This window comes from Ranitomeya imitator, chromosome 1, assembly GCF_032444005.1.
Source record: "Ranitomeya imitator isolate aRanImi1 chromosome 1, aRanImi1.pri, whole genome shotgun sequence".
Taxonomy (NCBI): Eukaryota; Metazoa; Chordata; class Amphibia; order Anura; family Dendrobatidae; genus Ranitomeya; species Ranitomeya imitator.
The window spans coordinates 362,586,411-362,608,947 of record NC_091282.1 but is presented as its reverse complement, the minus strand read 5'-3'; the positions used below and the strand labels follow the sequence as shown (position 1 = coordinate 362,608,947).

At 47.2% G+C, this 22,537-nt stretch overlaps 1 protein-coding gene across 1 annotated transcript in view; it reads left to right on the top strand.

Annotated features, from left to right (window-relative positions):
* Nucleotides 1-22,537, top strand: part of METTL3 (methyltransferase 3, N6-adenosine-methyltransferase complex catalytic subunit) — a 48,284-nt gene that overhangs the window by 7,646 nt on the left and 18,101 nt on the right. The window lies entirely within an intron of this gene.

Below are 22,537 nucleotides of genomic sequence, written 5' to 3'. Positions count from 1 at the left end.
ACAATTTGTAAGGTAATTATGAGACAGACATCATAATGAAAGCATTATATACACCTCAACGCTGCACCTCTAGGCTTAATGCAGCTAATACTGAATATACAAACTGAATTCTTAAAAAGTTTGGGTAATGAGTTTAAATCTTATGACCTTTTTCTTAATCACTTTATTGCAACTGTTATATTTGTGGTGTTATTAGATCAGCTGAAGCGATAAGGGTAGCAACTTGGATGTGATCACATTGCCGCACATAGTATTGACACATACAGTGGCTTGCAGAGAAGTATGAACACACACACCCACCCCCACCTTGGCATTTTTCGTGCTTAGCTACCTTGCAACCTGGAATTTTACTTTTTTTTTTTTTTTTTTTGAGCATTTGCATCAGTTCTAGTGAAGCAGACAATAAATAGGACAAAATAACTGGAAACTTGAGTGTGCATAACTATTCACCCCCTGAAGTCAGTACTTTGTAGAGCCTCCTTTTACAGCAATTACAGCTGTCCCTTTGGATAAAGGTACCTTCACACATAACGATATTGTTAACGATATCGTTGCTATTTGTGACGTAGCAACGATATCGTTAATGAAATCGTTGTGTGACAGCGACCAACGATCAGGCCCCTGCTGGGAGATCGTTGGTCGCTGAATAAAGTCCAGAACTTTATTTCGTCGCTGGACTCCTGCTGACATCGCTGGATCGGCGTGTGTGACACCGATCCAGCGATGTCTTCACTGGTAACCAGGGTAAACATCGGGTAACTAAGCGCAGGGCCGCGCATAGTAACCCGATGTTTACCCTGGTTACCATGCTAAAAGTAAAAAAAAACAAACACTAGATACTTACCTACAGCCGTCTGTCCTCCAGCGCTGTGCTCTGCACTCTTCCTGTACTGGCTGTGAGCCGGAAAGCAGAGCGGTGACATCACCGCTCTGCTTTCCGGCTCACAGCCAGTACAGGAGGAGTGCAGAGAAGCAGAGCGCAGCGCTGGAGGACAGACGGCTGTAGGTAAGTATCTAGTGTTTGTTTTTTTTTACTTTTAGCATGGTAACCAGGGTAAACATCGGGTTACTAAGCGCGGCCCTGCGCTTAGTTACCCGATGTTTACCCTGGTTACCGGCATCGTTGGTCGCTGGAGAGCGGTCTGTGTGACAGCTCTCCAGCGACCAAACAGCGACGCTGCAGCGATCCGGATCGTTGTCGGTATCGCTGCAGCGTCGCTTAATGTGAAGGGGCCTTAAGTCTCTATGAGCTTTCCATATTTTGCCACTGGGATTTCTCCTACGCCTCATTGGCGGACACAGGACCATGGGTGTTATGCTGCTGCCACTAGGAGGACACTAAGTTAACACATACAGAATACCTCCTCCAATGCAGTATACACCCTCCTGCTGGCTCTAAGTGAACCAGTTCTTACTTAGTGTCTGTAGGAGGCACTTGGGTCTGTTTCAGACCCCACCGTTTTTATTTAAATTTTTTATTTTTTGTTCTATTTTTTTCCCTTAACGGAGCGAATGGGGGCGACGAATCCTTTCTAGGTTCCAATCTCCCCCAAACCATCAGCAGGCAAGTACGTGGAGCATTCCTCCCGTATCCTTTCCTGCAACGTTGGATGCCGTGACGGTTCCTTCGCGTTCCGATCTCCCCCCTCCATAGCAGGCGACCACATGGAGTAGCCCTCCATCTACGTCTCCTGGAGCCAGGTGCATAGCCGGACATAATGGGTATGGCGTCCGTGCAGCCCCCCTCTCATCACCACTGATATAGCGGATGACGCAAGGCGGCAGAAGCTCTCCACCCCCTCCCTGTCTATGGCGACAATGGATTGAGCACCGGCCCACCGCATCTACAGTGAGTACACTGCGGGGGCCGAGGCACTGGGGGGGTCCTGGTCCCCGGGGTATGGAAGGTCCGCACCTCTAAAGGGCTAAGCGCGGGTCCGTGGGTGATCCGCAGCGCTCGTTTTTTATGTGCGAGCGCTACCTCAGGATGGTACTAATAGCGGTCGCGGCGCCGCTACCGGCAATAGGCCGCAACCGCAAGCTTTTTAAATTTAGTCCCCTACTTTTCTCCTCATACAGGCCGGAGTCCACCGGCAATTACCGCCGCTCATCTTTTCCAGCGCTTCTCGTTCCATGAAAAGCGCTCTCACAGATCTCGGCGGCCATCTTGGGACACCCAGCGCTGATCCTGCAGCGCTTTTCCAGCCTTCCTAATCTCTGGATCCGGGGTCACAACCGATATACAGCCTTCACATACATTGCAGACCTCCCCTGGGGACTCAAGTCACAGGACCTGGGTAAGCTGCAGATACATAGCTTAACCCTTCCCCTGCTAGTAAGCGCTCTCCTCAAAGTTACTATGTCTCAATCAAGGCCTCACAAAAAGTCTGGGAAAACCCATACATTATTTTTTGTTGCATGTACCTCTTGTAAGGTCTCATTACCCCGGGTTCATAATACTGCACTATGCACAGCTTGTAAATCGGCGACTGTTCAGGAACCACCTGTTACTGATACTGAACCTAGTGAGCCCCTGAGTGGGCTACCTCCCTTACCCAGTGTATGGCTTCCCTGTCAAAAGCGTTTGAATCGTTCCGAGACCCCTCCTCTAACCAGGGCACTCTTACGGACCATGCTTCCGATCCTCAAAACTCCTCGTACTCTAGGAGTCGAACCTTGCCAAGGGGGCTCTCGCCCTTCCAGAAAGAGTTCTCATGCTATGTCCCCAGACCATCACCGGGATTCGGGTTCTAAGAGCTCCATCACTCGGGCGATTCTGACACGTCCCTAGATCAGGAATTTCATCACGATCAGGAGACTCTCGACTCTGAGTCAGTGAATAAGGCTTTGAAACTTGAGGAGGAACCTTTATCTAAAACAGATCATTCAGTGTTCTTTAAGAGGACCAAGCGAGCTCACAAGGTATTCGCTACTCATCCAGAATTTAAGGAAATTGTTGAATCTCACAGGATCTGTCCCGATAAACGATTCACAGGGCAGAAGCCCATGGAATCAAAATATCCCTTTGCCCAGGATCTAAGAAAAGATTGGTCTCAATCTTCCCTGGTAGATCCTCCGGTTTCATGCCTAGCTACTATATCTATTTTATCCTTTTCGGAGGGCGCCTCTATTAAAAATCCAACCGATCGTCAGATTGACAATATGGCGCGTTCAGCCTTTGAAGCCTCAGCAGCTGCACTCTTCCCATCCTTTGCTGCTACGTGGGTGGCTAAGGCTATGACCCACTGGGCTGAGGCCTTGTCCGCAGCCGTGCTGGATACCGACCGTCCCCCCGAGATAGCAGACCTCGCTACTCAGATAGCCAGAGCGGGAGATTTCGTAGTTACCGCGTCCCTAGACGCTGCTAACTGTGCTTCTCAAGCAGCAGCAAACGCCATCACCATCCGGAGATCCTTACGGCTCAGGGACTGGCATGCGGATTTGACTTCCAAAAAGTAATTAACTTCTCTTCTATATCAGGGCGGTCACCTTTTTGGCGAAAAGCTCAACCAATTAATTTCCGACGCCACTGAAGGGAAGAGTAAATTTCTTCCACAACACCACAACAGAGACCCTTTCGGCCCTTTTGGAACCAGCAACAACAGGCCCTGTCCTGATTTTTTTTTTTTTTTTTCGCTTCAACTCAAATTGGTCCTCTGCTTCCACATCCTCCGGACCTGGCTGGGCACAACGCAGGGATAGGGATAAAGGTTCTCAAACCTCTTACAAACCTCCGTCTTGGAGAGGCAGGCCTAGGCAGTCAGGGTCCAGAGGGTCCAGACCGGGCAGGTCTCCCATAAAATGACTCCCTGCGGTATCCGGAGGACACCCTCAAAGTAGGCGGCCGTCTGCTTTCCTTCAGCGACACGTGGCTCTCGGTCGTTCACGACGGATGGGTCCGCGACAGAGTGTCCTCCGGATACAAGATAGATTTTCTTTCTCTTCCAACAAATCGCTTTTTCCTGTCTTCTCCTCCCAGGACAAAGGCATCAGAGTTCTTCCAGGCCATAAACTCTCTAAAAGAAGACGGGATTTTTATCCCAGTTCTTCAAAGCGAAAGGTTTCAAGGTTTTTATTCAAACCTGTTCATTGTTCCAAAGAAGGATGGTACAGTACGGCCCATACTGGACCTAAAACTGCTGAACAAATTTGTCAGGGTGCGACGGTTCCGGATGGAATCGCTTCGTTCTGTCATCGCCTCCATGGAGAAAGGCGAGTTCCTGGCGTCCATAGACATCCAGGACACGTACCTCCCATATTCCCTTCTCACCAAAGGTTTGTTCGCTTCGCAGTTCAGGAAGATCACTTCCAGTTTGCTACTCTGCCCTTCGGCCTCGCTACCGCTCCCAGGGTATTCACCAAGGTCATGGCGGCCGCCATGGCCATCCTTCATACCCGAGGTGTGGTAGTGTTACGGTATCTCGACGATATCCTCATCAAAGGCCCCTCTTTCCACACCTGCAAGGAGGCCATGACCATCACAATACTCTTTCTCGCCTGGGTTGGAAGATAAATTTCAAAAAATCTTCCCCACTACCGGCTCAGCGAATTTCCTTTCTAGGAATGATATTGGACTCGTCCCAGGGGTTGGTACTTCTTCCCCCGGAAAAAATCTCAGTCTTACAGCGGGAAGCTCAGAAGCTCTCCCAACCTCATACTCACTCTCTTCGTTTCAGTATGAGAGTCCTCGGTAGGATGGTAGCAGCTATGGAGGCGGTCCCATTCGCTAAACTTAACCTCCGCCACTTACAACATGCACTCCTGGCGGTGTGGGACAGGAACCCGTTATCTCTCGATTGTCGTTTCCTTCTTCCCCAGCGAGTCAGACAGTCTCTCAGGTGGTGGACTTTGAAGTCCTCCCTGAATCAAGGGAAGTCCTTTCTCCCAGTACATTGGCTAGTTGTGACAACAGATGCCAGTCTTCTGGGCTGGGGAGCAGTGTTCCACCATCCCACTGCTCGGGGCCGCTGGTATCTTCAGGAATCTCGCCTGCCCATCAACATCCTGGAAATACGGGCAATCAGGTTGGCTCTTATTCAATTCCATCCTTTTCTGACGGGTCGTCCCATGAGGATTCAGTCCGACAATGCCACGGCAGTGGCATACATCAACCGGCAGGGGGGAACACGCAGCAAAGCAGCCATGTCCGAGGTAGGACACATCCTTCGTTGGACCGAGGAAAATGGCTCAATGATATCAACGTTATCATCCCGGGAGTGGAAAATTGGGAGGCAGATTTCCTCAGCCGCCAAGGCCTCAGCCTTTCCCTTCCCTGCCGCAAGATATCTGCGGCTGATACCTGCGATGGGGGGTCCCTCAGCCTCCCCAGTGTAGCGCTGCTCCTGGGGTCGGATCCGTTCCTCCATACTGGGGGCTCTCGGTCCGGGCGCCTGTTTGCTGGGGGGTGTATGCGGGGGCCATCTCCAACATGGCGGCCGATCCCAGCATGCGGCTGTGTCCATTCCCGGCGAACGCTTCCCTCAGCGCGGCAGCCGCTGCTGGCTCCAGGACCAGCGGCCGCGTCACTTCCGGCCAACGGCCGCGTCACTTCTGGTTGCGACGAGCGCTGGACAGAGGTATGCCATCGACAGCGCCGACCTCAGGAGAGGCCTTCCAGCACGATCAGACCGCGTGGGACGCGGTAAGGAGGGCAGGATCAACCAGGTAAAGAACAATATAAAAAGGGGTATGTGGATTTATGTGCCGCCGGCCATCCTGATAAGGAGCACCCGGCTATTGTACTTTTATAATGGAGGAATCCGCCAGAGCTGTCACAGGGACAAGTGAGTAGGCTATTCAAAGCCATACTACAATGCTTCCTGCCTGTTCCCTACCCCCCCTATTCGGTGATCTCTGTATATTTTAGGGAGAGCCTCCCAACCTCGCATCTGAAAAGAAAAAGGCTGGGAAGAATAAATGTCCCATTTGCGCAGCTAGATTCCCGGAGAACTGGCGGAAACCGCTCTGCAAGTCATGCACATCTAAGATCGTCGGCGAAGAACCGACCTCATTATTAACTAATATGAGAGCAATGATACGTCAGGAGGTTCAGGCATCCATCTCGAGCCTGAATCTTCCACAGGCCAGCCAGCCAGCCAGAACCGCAAACATCGCGGAAAAGACCGAGGGAGTCCAGCCCTTCTTCTGACCAAGAAAATACGGAGGGGTCAGATCAGGAAGAAAGGGAAGAACCATTAGGAAGAGGAAAGAAATATCTCTTCTCAGCAGCAGATACGGATGAACTCCTACATGCGGTACGTAACACCATGCAGTTACAGGACACTCAGGAGGAAACCTCAATCCAAGTTGAGATGTTTGGCGGTCGCATGCTCAACTCACTATAGTTTTCCCGGTTAATAATCCTATTCATTCCATGATATTAGAGGAATGGCAGGAGGCGGAGAAAAGGCTAGTGGTACCTAGAGACTTTAGACTCCGTTTACCTTATAATCCAGACGATATAAAGCTTTGGGATGAAGTTCCTAAGATAGATGTGCCATTAGCAAAAGTGGCAAAGAAGACGGCGATTCCGTTTGAAGACTCCTCCGCGTTGAAGGATCCGATGGATCCCAAAGCAGATGTACTGTTGAGGAGAACTTGGGAATCCTCGGCTGCAATAATACGTGATAATATAGCAGCAACCTCGGTAGCCCGGTCCATGCATTTATGGATGGATGATCTGGAAGAACATCTCAGGGCTAAAACTTCTAGAGATGTTGTCCTCAAATCCCTACCATTACTACACTGTGTTCCAAATTATTATGCAAAATAGTCATAAAGATTTAATTGTTTTGTTTTTTCAAATAAACTCATGGATGGTATTGTCTCAGGGCTCAATGGATCACTGAAATCAATCTTAAACACGTGATAATTAGTGTTCCAGGTGATTCTACTACTTAAAAATTATGTTCCACATTAATAAGCAGGCCACAGGTTTCAAGTAATATGGGAACTAAAAAGGATCTCTCTGCTGCTGAAAAGCATTAAATAGTGCAATGCCTTGGACAAGGTATGAAAACATTAGATATTCCATGAAAATTTAAGAGTGATCATCATAGTGTGAAGAGATTTGTGACTGAAACAGGGCACAGACAGAGTTCATGCAGATAAAGGCATAACGAGGAAGGTTTCTGCCAGACAAATTTATGGGATTAAGAGAGCAGCTGCCAAAATACCATTAGAAAGCAGCAAACAGTTATTTGAAACTGCTGGTGCCTCTGGAGTCCCTCGAACCTCAAGGTGTAGGATCCTTCAAAGGCTTGCTGTTGTGCATAAACCTAATATTCAGCCACCCTTCAACAGTGTTCACCAGCAGAAATGGTTAAAGTGGGCCCAGACATACATGAACACTAATTTCCAAATAGTCTTGTTTACTGATGAGTGTCAAGCAACCCTGGATGGTCCAGATGGATGGAGTAGTGGATGGTTGGTGGATTGCCACCATGTCCCAACAAGGCTGCGACGTCAGCAAGGAGGTGGAGGAGTCACATTTTGGGCCAGAATCACGGGGAAACAGCTGGTAGTACGCTTTAAGGTTCCTGAAGGTGTGAAAATGACCTCTGCAAAAATACTGATAACCTCAGGTTTGCCCAGGCATCAGGGCACCTGCATCTCTGACCTCCGGTTCATCATCTCTGCCCCCTGAGGAACCGTATGACGGGGAAACGCGTCAGGGCGTTGGTTGACAGCCAAGTGTCTATTTTGGGGGGTTAACACCCTTTCTGCTTGCTGTCCTTGGAATTATCTACCTCTGTCTACCTGACTGTGCATGATTATAAGCACCTATCATTGGTTATCAGTATTTTTGTCAGCCTTTATTATCCCATTTCACCAGATTGCGGCTGAGTGCATTCTACCATTTTTTCCTGTATAGCATTATGAGTTTCTATATTATTACGGATGTTGTCTGCTATGCTGGAGTACTTAAACTGCACTGTTTTTGACTACTGTTAATGGCTATCTATGAGGTGCTGCCGTGCACAAGCTTTATTTATACTGAACCAGGTCATTTGTTTATATATCTCCCTTGCTACTATCATTCCGTTAACTATGCACATAGCTCTATCTTTGTGGGGTGTATAGTAGGACTGTAATATTAAACGCTATGAGCATACAGTTGTTTATCTTTGCTCATTTGTTTAGCATTTTGATTGTCCTAGACAGGATCTCAATGCAGGATTTTGATATATAATTATTTTGTGCACCTTAGTTTTTCTTACCTTATGCTTTCTTTCATCCCTTTTATTTGCTCATTGTTTTCCCTCCTATAGTTTTGCTAGTGATTTAACAGGGTGAGCAGGTGTTAGCCGCCGCGGAGTGGGGGCGCCAAATACTCTATCAGGGTGCCAACCTCCACTGTTAGGAAGGGACAGCAGGTAAGCATAGGGTTAGCATATTAGGTTAGGTGCACTATTAGATTCTTTTTGTAGCTATTTTTGTCTGTCTCACTGGGAACTGGTATTTTTATGGTTATTTGATTAAAATTATATTTTTAAGGGGACAACATGTTACACGAGATGGTCCTATCCCAAGGGTGGAAAAGGTAGAGACTCCATCTTCCAGGGTTCAGAGAAACCGAATAAATGACATCAGAGTGGGAGGTCGATTACAAAGGTTTTTGGGGGGTTGGCAGAAAATATCCAAAAACCCTTGGATTCTGCAGGTGATTGCTCACGGTTACAAATTAGAATTCACCAGTCCTCCTCCAGAAAGGTTCGTAGTAACCAGATGTTCTCCCTTCTTAAACTCTATGTGGCCAGACATGCAGGAGTTGTTAGAAATAGAAGCAATCGTCCCAGTACCCATCTCAGAGAGAGGCAAGGGCCATTATTCACACCTATTTTCAATTAAAAAAAACCATCTGGAGACTCCCGGACGATTATAAATCTGAAACCCCTGAACAAATGGATAAGATACAAGAGATTCAGGATGGAGTCTATAAAGTCCACAATACCTCTCATAGACAAGGACATGGTGATGTGCACCTTGGATCTAAAGAGTGCATACTACCATGTCCCAATACACGCTTGTTACCAGAAATTCTTGAGATTCGCCCTGACGAACAGAGGGGTAGTTTATCACTTTCAATTCAAGTGTCTCCCCTTCGGCCTAGCCTCGGCCCCAAGGAAATTTACCAAACTAATGTCAGAAGTAGTCGCCTATCTAAGGAATCAAGGTATTGCCATAGTACCATACCTGGACGACTTTTTGATAATGGCGAGGTCAGAGAGACTTCTCAAGATCGACCGCGACTTCACACTCTCCATTCTACAAGATCTGGGGTGGATAGTGAATTGGGAAAAGTCCATGCCTATTTCCAAATTCCAGAATAAAATTTTTGGGGGTCATATTAGATTCCAACACCAGAACATCTTTTCTACCAGAGGAAAGACAGAAGTCGTTAATCGAGAACATATATCGGTTCAGGAAAAGCACTCCCTCTATAAGGGAAGCAATGAGAGTCCTAGGCTTAATGACGGCCTGTATTCCCTGTGTGAAATGGAGCCAATTTCACTCATGGGGGTTACATAAGCAAATCCTGAAATCTTGGAACAGAAGGCAAAATTCTCTGGAGAAGATGGTTCTTTCTCCTTCGGTAAAGAAGTCCCTAACTTGGTGGACCGTCCCGGAAAACCTGAAGGTGGGAGTTCCATGGATCCTCTATCCCTGTGTCACCGTTACCACAGACGCCAGTCAGTACGGATGGGGCGGACACATGGGAAGAACATACTACCAAGGGAAGTGGAGTCCAGAAGTGTCGGCCAGGTCATCAAACTTAACTGTATGCAATTTGGAAAGTGCTGTACCAGGCCCAGTCTCAGGTCATAGACAGACACGTGAGGATTCTGTCCGACAATGTAAAGCAGTGGCATTTCTGAGGCCCAAGACACCCATCTCTACAGCACTTGGCAGACCAGATTTTCAGATGGGCAGAAAAATCCGTCAAGTCCACCTCGGCAGTTCACCTGGAGGGTGCCAAAAACCAGGTAGCAGATTTTCTAAGCAGAACGACAGTAGATCCCAGAGAATGGGAATTGAATCCAGAAGTGTTCAGCAATCTGTGCCAGCGGTGGGGGACGTCTCTAGTGGATCTCTGCCACCAGATCAAATGCAAAGGCCAGAGCATTTTTCTCTCAATCCTCTAGAGAGAGCAGCGGGAGTCGACGCAATGTCTCAACATTGGGGAGAAGGTCTTCTGTACGCTTTTCCACCCCTGCCACTGATCCCGAGAACACTCAGGAAGATACGGGACGAAAGAGCAACGGTAATCCTGATGGTTCCATTTGGCCCAAGAGGAGCTGGTTTTCTCTTCTATCCAGAATGACTACCGAGACACCTATCCTCCTGCCGAAGAGGCAGGACCTTCTGTGCCAAAGTCCAGTGTTACACAGCAATCCGGATTCACTACAGCTCTCTGCCTGGATCCTGAACGCCTGACTCTTTAAGATCCAGACGCCTGTCAGAAGAGGTTATCACCACACTCCAGGCAAGCAGGAAACCGGTGACTTCTGCGATCTATAACAAGATCTGGAAGCGGTGTTGTTCCTTCCTAGGAGAGATTCCTATAGATACCTCAAAACCAGACATTCCTAAAATCCTTGATTTTTTTTTTTTGTACAACTTGGATTTTAAAAAGGCCTCCGACCTAGTACTTTAAAAGTACAGATTTCGGCCCATAGTGTGTTTTTTGACTCCTCATTAGCCTCCCATCCTTGGATAGCAAGATTTGTTAGGGCCATACAAAGAATGAGACCTCTTGTGAGGAAATCGTCTCCTCCTTGGGACCTGAATTTGGTCCTTAATGCACTGTGCAGATCCCCATATTTACTATCCGAGGACATGGACATAGCCAATCTCTCTTTTAAAACAGCTTTCCTAGTGGCCATCACTTCAGCTAAGAGATTGGGGGAAATGCAGGCTCTATCCATACAGGATCCGTACCTCCGGATCTTTGACGACAGAATAGTCTTAAGACTTAATCCAGCCTTTCTCCCCAAGGTAGTCTCATCTACAATTGTCGGGGTCGTCACGACAATATCCTTCCTTCACCAGTCATTCCAAATTAGAATAAAAGCATTGGTACCGGATAAGAATGAGTCAGACAAAATGCTGGTTCAAACTCATTGCATGCTCGTGTGTCTACATAGTGTAGCAACGTCACAGCAACTGACTTGTTATTTTCTAATACACAACATTATATGATCTATTGGGGGAAGGTGTGCAGAGGGCGGAGATAGGCAGGGTTTAAGCAATGTATCTAGTATTCAGTCTTTCTGGTTGGCTCTGACGTCATATGATGGATCCTCCTTCCTCCACGTCACTTTAAGTTTCCATTTCACCAGAAACGATACTTTAGCTTCAGAAACGAAAGTAGCTTTTTGGCAAGAACGAAAACTAGGGCAAAGGTGAATACTGGCAGCCATCTTAAATACAATTAAATTTGCATTAGCAAACATAAAGGGGAAAAACTTATTGTTTTGCAGCATAAGAATATCTAAAAGTACAAAAGAGTATAAAGACATATATTTTCACCTTGAACAATCATAAACCAAGAAGTAATTCTTCCCTCATTCTGCCAACACCCTAGAAACTCGAAGGAAGGGGTCTATCATAACCTTGACGTTAGAGAGACAGTTCTGAAATACCTAGGGGCGACTGAAGGTTGGAGACGAGACACGAACCTGTTCATACAGTATGGGGGACCAAATAAAGGTGGTCAGGCAGCGAAGTCAACCATTGCTAGGTGGATTAAGACTACTGTAAACCTAGCGTATACAGCCCAGGGGAAGGATTCCCCAGATATCCTTAGAGCCCACTCGACCCGAACTATTGCTACATCATGGGCAGAGAAGGGGGGAGCTTCAGCAGAGCAGATCTTGGACTAGTCTTTCTACTTTTGCCAGACACTATAAACTAGATAGGTAAACATATTAGTCCAATTAGTAGAAAGAACACATTCAAGGTATCATAAGCACAAAAGGCCAACCATAATTAGACAGGCCACACGATTGTAAAGTTCAAAGATAACGGTGTCATGATATGTACTTTTGCCCTGTCCTGTATTTGAATAATATGCCATTTGATGTATGTAACTGTTCTCTGGTTTCTATTAGCTGTAATTTATGTATTTTCTTGGCTGGGAGTTCACCTGTAAGAACAAGGGGTTCAAGAGAGGCCTGGATGTCTTCCTGGAGCAGAACAATATTGTATCATACAATTATTAGGTTCTGTAGAAGGACGTAGATCTGGGTATTTATTATGATGGAATATAGGCTGAACTGGATGGACAAATGTCTTTTTTCGGCCTTACTAACTATGTTACTATGTTACTATGTTAATGTCTCCTTCCCCCAATACTTGCAGCCCTAAGCTCTAATGTAATTAAGCTTTGTTAACATCACTAGTGGAGGAATAGCCATTCTTCCTCACAGCAGGTGGTTAGTCAAATGTACATATTACATAGACTGCCTGGAGCCCACCAGTCTAGAATCTTCTGGTGGACCCAACCATTGAATAGAAGGTGTAACCCCTACCCCCTTCATGGGCGGATCCCAGGAGCTCAGACAATCCATTCTTATTTTGAGATCAGATGTGAGTTGATCCTTGAAGGAGAAGGAGTGGGGATTCTTAGCCAAGGCAAGACCCCACGCCCATCTGGGACTGCGGAAGCGAACGGGGCGAGACTTGAGCTGAGGACATATCTCGTCGTTCGTGAGATTGTTTTGGGATGCCTTGGACTAATTGTGGACTATCTCTAAACCGCAAAAGTACAAAAAGAGGATTCAGAGATCCTCCAAAAATTTGAAAAAACAGCAAAACACGGCAGAGGTTCTTACCTGCCTAGGCCTCCAAACAAATGCACTAACAGGATCCAGTGGACCCATGTGGTAAAATAGAAACACAGGTGCAGCATAACCGATGACGCAGCCACTCACCAGCTACCAAACTAATGGAGGGGGTGGCTGCTTGGCACGTAGCTGCACATAAAAACTTGTATGTGGCGCTGTTCACACAATGGAGATGCACAGCATCCAGGCAGGCCTAGTAGTGACACCCTTCTATTAGATCAGGCGGGTCTGCCCAGCGCTATCCAAATGCACCCCATGTGTTTCTATTTTACCACATGGGTCCACTGCATCCTGTTAGTGCATTTGTTTGGAGGCCTAGGCAGGTAAGAACCTCTGCCGTGTTTTGCTACTAATTGTGGACTATTGCTTTGTTACCTGGCACAAGGATTATCGGGAGGTGCCCCTGAACCTGTTCCATTGGACTAATTGTGGACTCTGTAGATCTACCTGCATGTGTTGTTCCAGCGTTCTTGATAATAAATCTGTTGGCCTGTTGCCCCTTCTTGCTCTGCCGTACACCCCGTCACAAACTGGTGGCAGCAGTGGGATCAGAGCAGAAGGAATGGAGGACAATGGCCCAACATCGGGAACCAACACCGCAGAGTACAAGAACTGGACTTTGGGGAGCCTACAATCAAAGGCCCGTGAAGTAGGAGTCCGTTTTAAGGGACTCTCCAAGGAGCAGCTTATTGAGGCTTTGGAAGGAGTTCGCCTGCAAGATGACGCTGAGGAAGGACCCTCACAGCAAATGGAGGAAAGACTGGAGCCGGTGGTAAATACCCAAAAAAGTCAGTGGGTTGTGTGGAGTTGGCATTGCTGGGAGAAGCGGCCACCATAGACTATAAGATGGAGGCCATTCACAGAGCTCAGGAGAGGGAGAGGGAGGCCATTCACAGAGCCGAGGACAGAGCTCAGGAGATGGCATTGCTGGAGAGGCAGATCGCTTTGGAAGCAGCTAGAAGCTCCAGACAGACTCTAACCCCAGCACCCACCATGAGGGGACTCCCCAGAGTGTCCCGCAAAGACTTCAAGCCCTTTAATGAGGCTGCAGGTGACATTGAGGGCTTCTTCCAGGACTTTGAGCATCAGTGTCAATTAATGGAAGTCATTGAAAGGGACTGAGTCCGACATCTGGTGGGGCTCTTAGAGGGTGGAGCTGCCGCAGCCTATAGAGCTATGGACCCTCAGGGGAACTGTGAGTATGCGGAGATTAAACGGACTATTCTAGAACATTATGCTGTTACCCCAGACACTTACAGGACTCAGTTCCATACTTTAGCCTGTGATGAGGAAGTGTCTTTCAAGATGTATGCCCACAGACTCAAACAGATATGTCATCGCTGGCTGGAGGCAGATGAGGCCTTAACCTGGGAGACCTTCCTCCAGGTTATCCTAAAAGAGCAGTTTTACTTCAAGTGCCCTGCTGAGACCCGGGAATGGGTGCGTGAGAGGAGACCAGCCACTGTGGAGGAAGCTGCAGCTCTAGCTGATGAGGCTCTCACCATCAAACCTCAGTGGAGGGTTCTGTTGGAGGATGGAGAGAGGCCTACCAGCTCCACAACACCGGTGGCCCCCTGTTCTTCTGTCCCCATTGTTCCCCGTTCCTCTAAGCCACCACCTCATGCTGATACCCGTGTAAATGTGCCTCCAGTTGCTTCTACTGCGTTTTCTGGAATACGACGAGGAGAGGAAGTAGCAGAGCGCAGGTGTTATGGTTGTGGGCATCTGGGGCATCTGCAGGCCTCATGCCCAGCCAGCTCATGGAGAAGTCGTCCTCAAACCCCTACAGCACCTTCAGGTGGAAGCCGGCCTCCAGGTTCCCTTACCCCTCGCCCAAGAGGACGCCTTGGATGGAGTGAGACCCAGCAGAGATGCTATCGATGTGGACAGCCGGGGCATCTGCAAGCCTCCTGCCCAGCTGTTCAAATGAGGATTAATCCTGTACCCAGTCGTATTATTAATTATGTACACCCAAGTGCCATGGAGGACGACGTGTCACCACTACGTGAGGACTGGCCTAGTGCCTCACCCACCCATGTTGCACCGCTAGGAGTTTATGGTGTGCGACCTGCAGCTATGACGACTTCTGCTCATCGAGGTAAGCACTTGCAGGAGGTCGTGCTGGATGGACAGAGACTTATTGGATTTTGTGACTCAGGGGCTTTCCTCACACTGGCTGATCCCCGAGTGGTTCGGCCTGAGGCAATCCATAGAGGACCTGGGATTGTCATTGAACTGGCTGGTGGACAATGGAGGACTATTTCCACAGCCACTGTGGATCTGAACTTTGCTTTTGGGGTCAGGCGATGTGTGGTTGGGGTGATGGGTGGTCTGCCTGTAGATGTTCTCCTGGGCAATGATGTGGGAGAGCTACGATGCCAATTCGTGGCTGCATGAAGCCACATGTAAGTTACGCTCTGCCTGTGTGTACTTAACCAGCGACCTGTAGAGGTCCCTGGTACGTACACAAATTGGGAGGGGAAGGGATTGTCATGATATGTACTTTTGCCCTGTCCTGTATTTGAATAATATGCCATTTGATGTATGTAACTGTTCTCTGGTTTCTATTAGCTGTAATTTATGTATTTTCTTGGCTGGGAGTTCACCTGTAACAATGTCTCCTTCCCCCAATACTTGCAGCCCTAAGCTCTAATGTAATTAAGCTTTGTCAACATCACTAGTGGAGGAATAGCCATTCTTCCTCACAGCAGGTGGTTAGTCAAATGTACATATTACATAGACTGCCTGGAGCCCACCAGTCTAGAATCTTCTGGTGGACCCAACCATTGAATAGAAGGTGTAACCCCTACCCCCTTCATTGGCAGATCCCAGGAGCTCAGACAATCCATTCTTATTTTGAGATCAGATATGAGTTGATCCTTGAAGGAGAAGGAGTGGGGATTCTTAGCTGAGGCAAGACCCCACGCCCATCTGGGACTGCGGAAGCGAACGGGGCGAGACTTGAGCTGAGGACATATCTCGTCGTTCGTGAGATTGTTTTGGGATCCCTTGGACTAATTGTGGACTATTGCTTTGTTACCTGGCACAAGGATTATCGGGAGGTGCCCCTGAACCTGTTCCATTGGACTAATTGTGGACTCTGTAGATCTACCTGCATGTGTTGTTCCAGCGTTCTTGATAATAAATCTGTTGAATCATCCCTCGGCCTGTTGTCCCTTCTTGCTCTGCCGTACACCCCGTCACAAACGGTAATTAGTTCTTACCGGTAATTGTATTTCCAGGAATCCACCTGACTGCACCATTGGAGGACGTCCTTCTTACCCTCAGTGGCACAGGAACAACAAGCGGTTAAAAGGACCCACTCCACCCACCAGTGATTTTCTAAGTACCACATCTGAATGGATGCAAAAAGAGTGTTTATTAACAGTTATACACCAATATTACATCACATTAGACAATAGTATAAACTTGCAGTGGGAGGGAACTAGTAGTGCTGTCAGGTGGATTCCTGGAAATACAATTACCGGTAAGAACTAATTACCGTTTTCCAGTTCACCACCTGACAGCACCATTGGAGAAATGCCAAAGGATGTTAACTAGGGTGGGACTACTGCATGTAATACTTTTCTACCAAAAGCTAACTGATCTGATGAGACATCTAATTTATAGTGTCTAGCAAAGGTAGGTAGACTGGTCCAAGTCGCCGCCCTACAAATTTGCTCAGCTGAGGCTCCCCCCTTCTCCGCCCATGATGTAGAGATAGCTCGGGTTGAATGGGCCCTAAGAGTTTCCCTTGGTCTGTATAAGCTAGGTTTATCATGGTTTTGATCCACCTAGCAATGGTTGATTTTGCTGCCTTACAACCCCTATTTGGGCCACCGTACTGTACAAATAAGTTAGTGTCCTGTCTCCAACCTTCCATCGCCCCCAGGTATTTTAGAACAGTCTCCCTAATGTCAAGGTTATGGTAGACCCCTTCTTTTGAATTTCTAGGTTGTTGGCAGAATGAAGGAAGAATTATCTCCTGATTTATATTGGCTGAGGACACTACCTTGGGGAGAAAAGCTGGATTAAGTCTTAAGACTATCCTGTGGTCAAAGATCTGAAGATATGGGCTCTGAGTGGAAAGAGCCTGCATCTTCCCCAGTCTTTTAGCTGATGTGATGGCAATCAGGAAGGCAGTTTTAAAGGAGAGATTGGCTATGCTCATATCTTCTGATACATAGGGAATACTAAAATAGGAAGCAGGGGGAGGGGTGAGCTTTGTGGTAAGGCTTTAAAATAGCCTACTCACGTGCCCCTGAAGCTGGTCAGTCCCCTCAGGTCTGGCTGTCTCCTCCATAGTGAGGACAATTCAAACCGTATAACCGAGTGCTCTTTTGTCAGGATGGCCAGCGGCATAAAGACCCCTTTGGTACGTTTATATAGGATTTACCTGGTTGATCCTGCCCTCCTTACCGCCGCTGCGGTCAACGGCGCTGATCTCCTCCCTGAGGCCGGCGCTGCTGCCGGCGCCATTCTCCATGCTGGCCGCGGCCGAAAGTGATGCGGCTGCTGGACCCGGAAGTGGCCGCTTGGAAGCGGTCTCTCGGCGAAGCTGCGGCCGCACGCTGGAGCTGGTCGTGTGCTGGAGCGACCATTGCTCTGACTCCCCGGCAGACAGGCGCCCGGACCGAGAGCCCCCTATACGGAGGAAGCGGACCCGACCCCAGGAGCAGTGCTACACTGGGGAGGCTGAGGGACCCCCCATGACAGGTATAAGCCGCAGATATCTTGCGGCAGGGAAGGGAAAGGCTGGGCCCCCCGATCCCCACCATCTGCACAGCACCGTCGGATGATACGCTTGCCGTTCCTATCCGCAGTGGGACAGGAAAAACACAGGTGGGTGGAGTGGGGAGGGTCCTTTTAACCGCTTGTTGTTCCTGTCCCACTGAGGGTAAGAAGGACGTCCTCCAATGGTGCTGTCAGGTGGTGAACTGGAAAATTAATTTTATTGGTATAAAAAATGATTAAAAAATCTCAAGCACATATATATACAAACCAATTATATAATAAGAAAGTACCTCCGATCAAATAAACAGGTCACATGTGAGCATCTCCTATGCATCTAAAGACCTGAATCTTTTCAGCCAACCACCGGATGATAAGTTGCCATAACACAGCATAGTATATAATGATAGTGGCGCCCCCGGAAGAAGAATTCAATCGAAACGTGCGTAGGGGATTTGGCAGGCTCCTGTGTGCTTCTCCTGTGGTAATTATGTTCTGAGGTTTCTTTTCCTTTTATAGCTATACAGCATCCGCCAACTATAGGTTTGTTTATAAGTGGTAGTTTTTCACTTGGCACATCATACCGCTGCTTAGGTGTTGTCATCGGTATTATATTTTCAGCCATATTCATTCCACTGACCTTTTGGCGTGTTTAAAGGAATTGTACACACATAGCATTTAGCATTGTGGCTTTTTAGATCTCCTCATTTTTCCCACTATCATTATATATTATGCTGTGTTATGGCAACTTGCCATCCGGTGGTTGGCCGAAAAGATTCATGTCTTTAGATACGTCCGTGCGTATATATCATCACATTTGAAAGACCTTCTCATGGTGCCAGGACCGAGGACGCTCTCCTCTTGAACTTTCAGTTCTTTCCATCCTCGAATTCCTTCAGTCGGGTTTGGACTTAGGTCTGGCCCTTAGTTCTCTCAAAAGGCAGATTTCAGCCTTGTCAGTCCTGTTCCAACGTAAAATTGCCAACAGATTAGAGGTGAAGACGTTCATTCAGGGACTCTCCCATGTGGTGCGGCCCTATAAGATGCCGTTGGAACCATGGGACCTTAATTTGGTCCTCGGAGTCTTGCAGGAGGCTCCTTTTGAGCGTCTGCAGGACGTTTCCCTGTCTTTTCTGTCATGGAAGGTTGCCTTCCTGGTTGCGGTCACGTCCATCCGTCGAGTTTCAGAACTGGCAGCCTTGTCTTGCCAAGTACCTTTCCTCATTTTTCATCAGGATAAGGTGGTTTTGAGAACATCCCTGTCTTTTCTACCGAAAGTTGCCTCATCTTTCCACCTCAATGAAGAGATTGTCTTGCCTTCACTTTGCCCGGCGCCGGTACATCGCACCGAGAAGGCTCTCCACACACTGGATTTGATGAGAGCTCTTAGGAGATACGTCTCGAGGACGGCGTCTTTCCGCAGGTCAGATGTCCTGTTTGTGCTCCCAGAAGGGCCAAGGAAAGGCCTAGCCGCTTCCAAGGCTACGATAGCCAAGTGGATTCGTTCAGCTATCCAGGAGTCCTACCGAGTTAGAGGTCACTCCGTCCCAGCAGGGATTAATGCTCATTCTACTCGGTCAGTGGGTGCGTCTTGGGCCATCCGGCACCAGGCGTCGGCAGCACAAGTCTGCAGGGCTGCGACCTGGTCTAGCCTGCATACGTTTACGAAACATTACGATGTCCATTCTCAGGCCTCAGCAGATGTGTCCGTCGGCAGAAGAATTTTGCAGGCGGCAGTACCGCATCTGTAACTTGTGGGTACAAGGAGCAATTGCAGTAGATTGTTTCCCACCCAGGGACTGCTTTAGGACGTCCCATGGTCCTGTGTCCCCCAATGAGGCGTAGGAGAAATAGGGATTTTTGTGTACTCACCGTAAAATCCTTTTCTCCGAGCCAATCATTGGGGGACACAGCACACACCCTGTTAGCCTAATGGCTTTAGTTTTTTCTGTGTTGACTTGGTTTTGACATAGTTCCTTCTAGCTAAATGTTAAGCTCCTACTGTGTATACTGCAGGGGAGGAGTTATTCTTTATGTGTTAACTTAGTGTCCTCCTAGTGGCAGCAGCATAACACCCATGGTCCTGTGTCCCCCTATGATTGGCTCGGATAAAAGGATTTTACAGTGAGTACACAAAAATCCCTATTTTTGCTCATTCCTCAAGGCAAAACTGCTCCAGTTCCTGCAAGTTAGATGGTTTCCTCTGGTGAACAGCAATCTTCAAGTCTGACCACAGATTCGCAATGGAATTAAGGTGTGAGATTTCACTAGGCCACTAAAAATATTTACACGTTTCCCCTTCAACCATTCAAGTGTTGCTTTAGCTGTATGCTTTGGGTCATTGTCTTGTTGAATGTGAACCTCCGTCTTAGTCTCAAATCACTGACATACTGCAACAGGTTTTGCTCAAGAATATCTCTATTTTGTACTATCCTTCTTCCCCTCAACTTGGATCATTTTTCCTGTCCCTACTACTAAAGAACATCCCCACAGCATGATCCTGCAACCACCATTTTTCACTGTGGGGGATGGTATTCTTGGTGGCCAGAAAGTTAGATTTTGGTCTCAACTGACCACAGCACCTTCCTGCATACATTTGTGGAGTATCCCATGTGTCTTTTGTCAGACTCAAACCATGTGTAATGTTTTGTGTAAGTAATGGCTTTTTTCTGCCCTCTCTTCCATAAAGGCCGCCTCTATGGAGTATACAGCCTTATTGCTGTCATATGGACAGATACTCCAGGTTTTGCAGCTCCTTCAGGGTTACCTTTGGTTTCTCTGCTGCCTCTCTGATTAATGCCCTCTTTGCCTGGGCTGAAAGTTTTTGTGACTGGTCCTCTCTTTTGCTAGGCTGTGTAGTCTATATAAAATGGACCAACTCCGTCTCCTAAAATATATAATACAGTGGGTACAGTATGTGCTAAATATTTTTTCATAAGAATTTGGGAAAGTTATAAAATGTCCTATAAATGTCTGTTATATTCCTGATTTAAGGATCTCTGCTTTTAGTTGAGATCAAACTGTGCTGCACTTTATATACATGCTCAGTAGTAAAGCTCCTCCTCTACAGATGAGAGCAAAAAGGCACCGATAAGGAATGCCTGCAGCCATTTACTCAGCTAGTGTGAACCGGAAAATAGGATTAAGGCAAGTACATCTTATAGCATATCTAAACTTTCAATAATTGTGCATAAATCAATAGTCCAGTATATATATTTTCTTTGTGTGCTTCATGTTTTAGTTTGCTTTTTCTCTCAGCTCATGGTTGGAGAGGATAGTTGATCTGATGCTCTTCATGTTATTATCTCTGATAGCAGTTTGTTTCTTTCTGAGGTATGAGTCAGCACAAACTTGCTCTCTCTCACCTCCCCTCTTCATAGACTGTGAAGCATCGTGATTAGGGATGATCGAATAGCTTATCCGAATAGCTATAGTGTTTACAGGATACCTGGAGCGATCCCGATAATCAGGTGTCCAACGCTTACACACAGAAGTTTTCAAAGCTGTGACTGGGAAAGATCACGGCGACACCAAGGAACCAGTGCCCAGCATGTCATGCAAAGGAGAAGGAAAGAGCCTGTTACAAGATATTTTATAAGTGATGAAGTTACTGTAGCAAAGATATGTTTAAAAGCTCAAAGAGCTGTTTGTTAAAGACGGTGTAACATCATTATTAGCACAACCAGCTTTTATAGCTGTTAATGGAGTAATGGCTCGCAAGCTTGGTTTTTTTCTGGAAACAGAAAGTATTAGACAATTGGATCTTAAAGACTCTCAAAAGACCTTTGATATTTCTCTAAAAAGTTTCTCCAGGCCTTAGTGGAAAAAGTACTGCAAAATTGTGAACTCAAAAAAGAACAGGTTCTTGCTATTGTAACTGACAATACTTCAAACAGAAGTACAGTTAAAGGGAACCTGTCACCCCGTTTTTTACTTAAGCTTAAGCTTTTAAGCTTTTTCTTAAGCTTAAAATCGCGTTCAATAGGGCCTGAGCTGTGCTTTACAATAGTGCCTTTATTATCCCTGATATCCCTATACCTTTGCTGCCAAAATACCTTAGTAAACTCGCTGTTTTTTTGCGGTTGCGCAGTGCATTAGGCTCTAGCGCATGCGCAGTATGTATTGCCCAACTGTTGGCAAAGTATACAATACATTGTTGCGCATGCGCGGGTTTTCACTGTAACCTCTGTGCCCCGGAAGTCTGGATATGCAAATTGTTGTCCTGGACGCCTGTAAACTTTTCCGGGGCACACAGGGTACAGTGAAAACCTGCGCATGCACAATGATGTGCTGTATGCTATGCCCACAGTTGGGCAAAGCATAATGCGCAGGCGCGAGATGACACTTTTAATGCGCAGGCGCGAAATACAACGCCAACGCCGAGAAGAAGTTTCTTAGTGAAAAGCCGAAGGTGGGGAGAATCGGAGATTTGGCATCGCCGACCGGACCGGGGTGATTGACAGCTGAAAACGGCGAGTTTACTAAGGTATTTTGGCAGCAAAGGTCGGGAATCAGGGGATAGTAAAGGCACTATTGTAAAGCACAGTCAGGCCCTATTGAACGCTATTTTTTAGCTCATATTGAAAAAACGGGGTGACAGGTTCCCTTTAAACTGATGAGTGAGAATAATGAAGTTGAACACCAGCTAGAAGATAACTTCAGATTCAATCTGTTTGAGATGGAAGGCCACAGTCCTGTAACTAAGGAACAAGCAGATATGACTACAGAAGAACAGCAAAATACTTTACAGTTAGAAGATATTATTGAAGCTGCTTTAAAGCTTTCTCATATTCATCACATGTAGTGATGAGTGAGTGTACTCATTGCTCGGGTGGTCTCCGAGTATTTATGACTGCTCGGCGATGTTTTCATCGCCTCAGCAGCATGATTTACAGCTATTAGCCAGCTTGATTACATGTGGGGATTACCTAGTAACCAGGCAACCTCCACACGTTTCA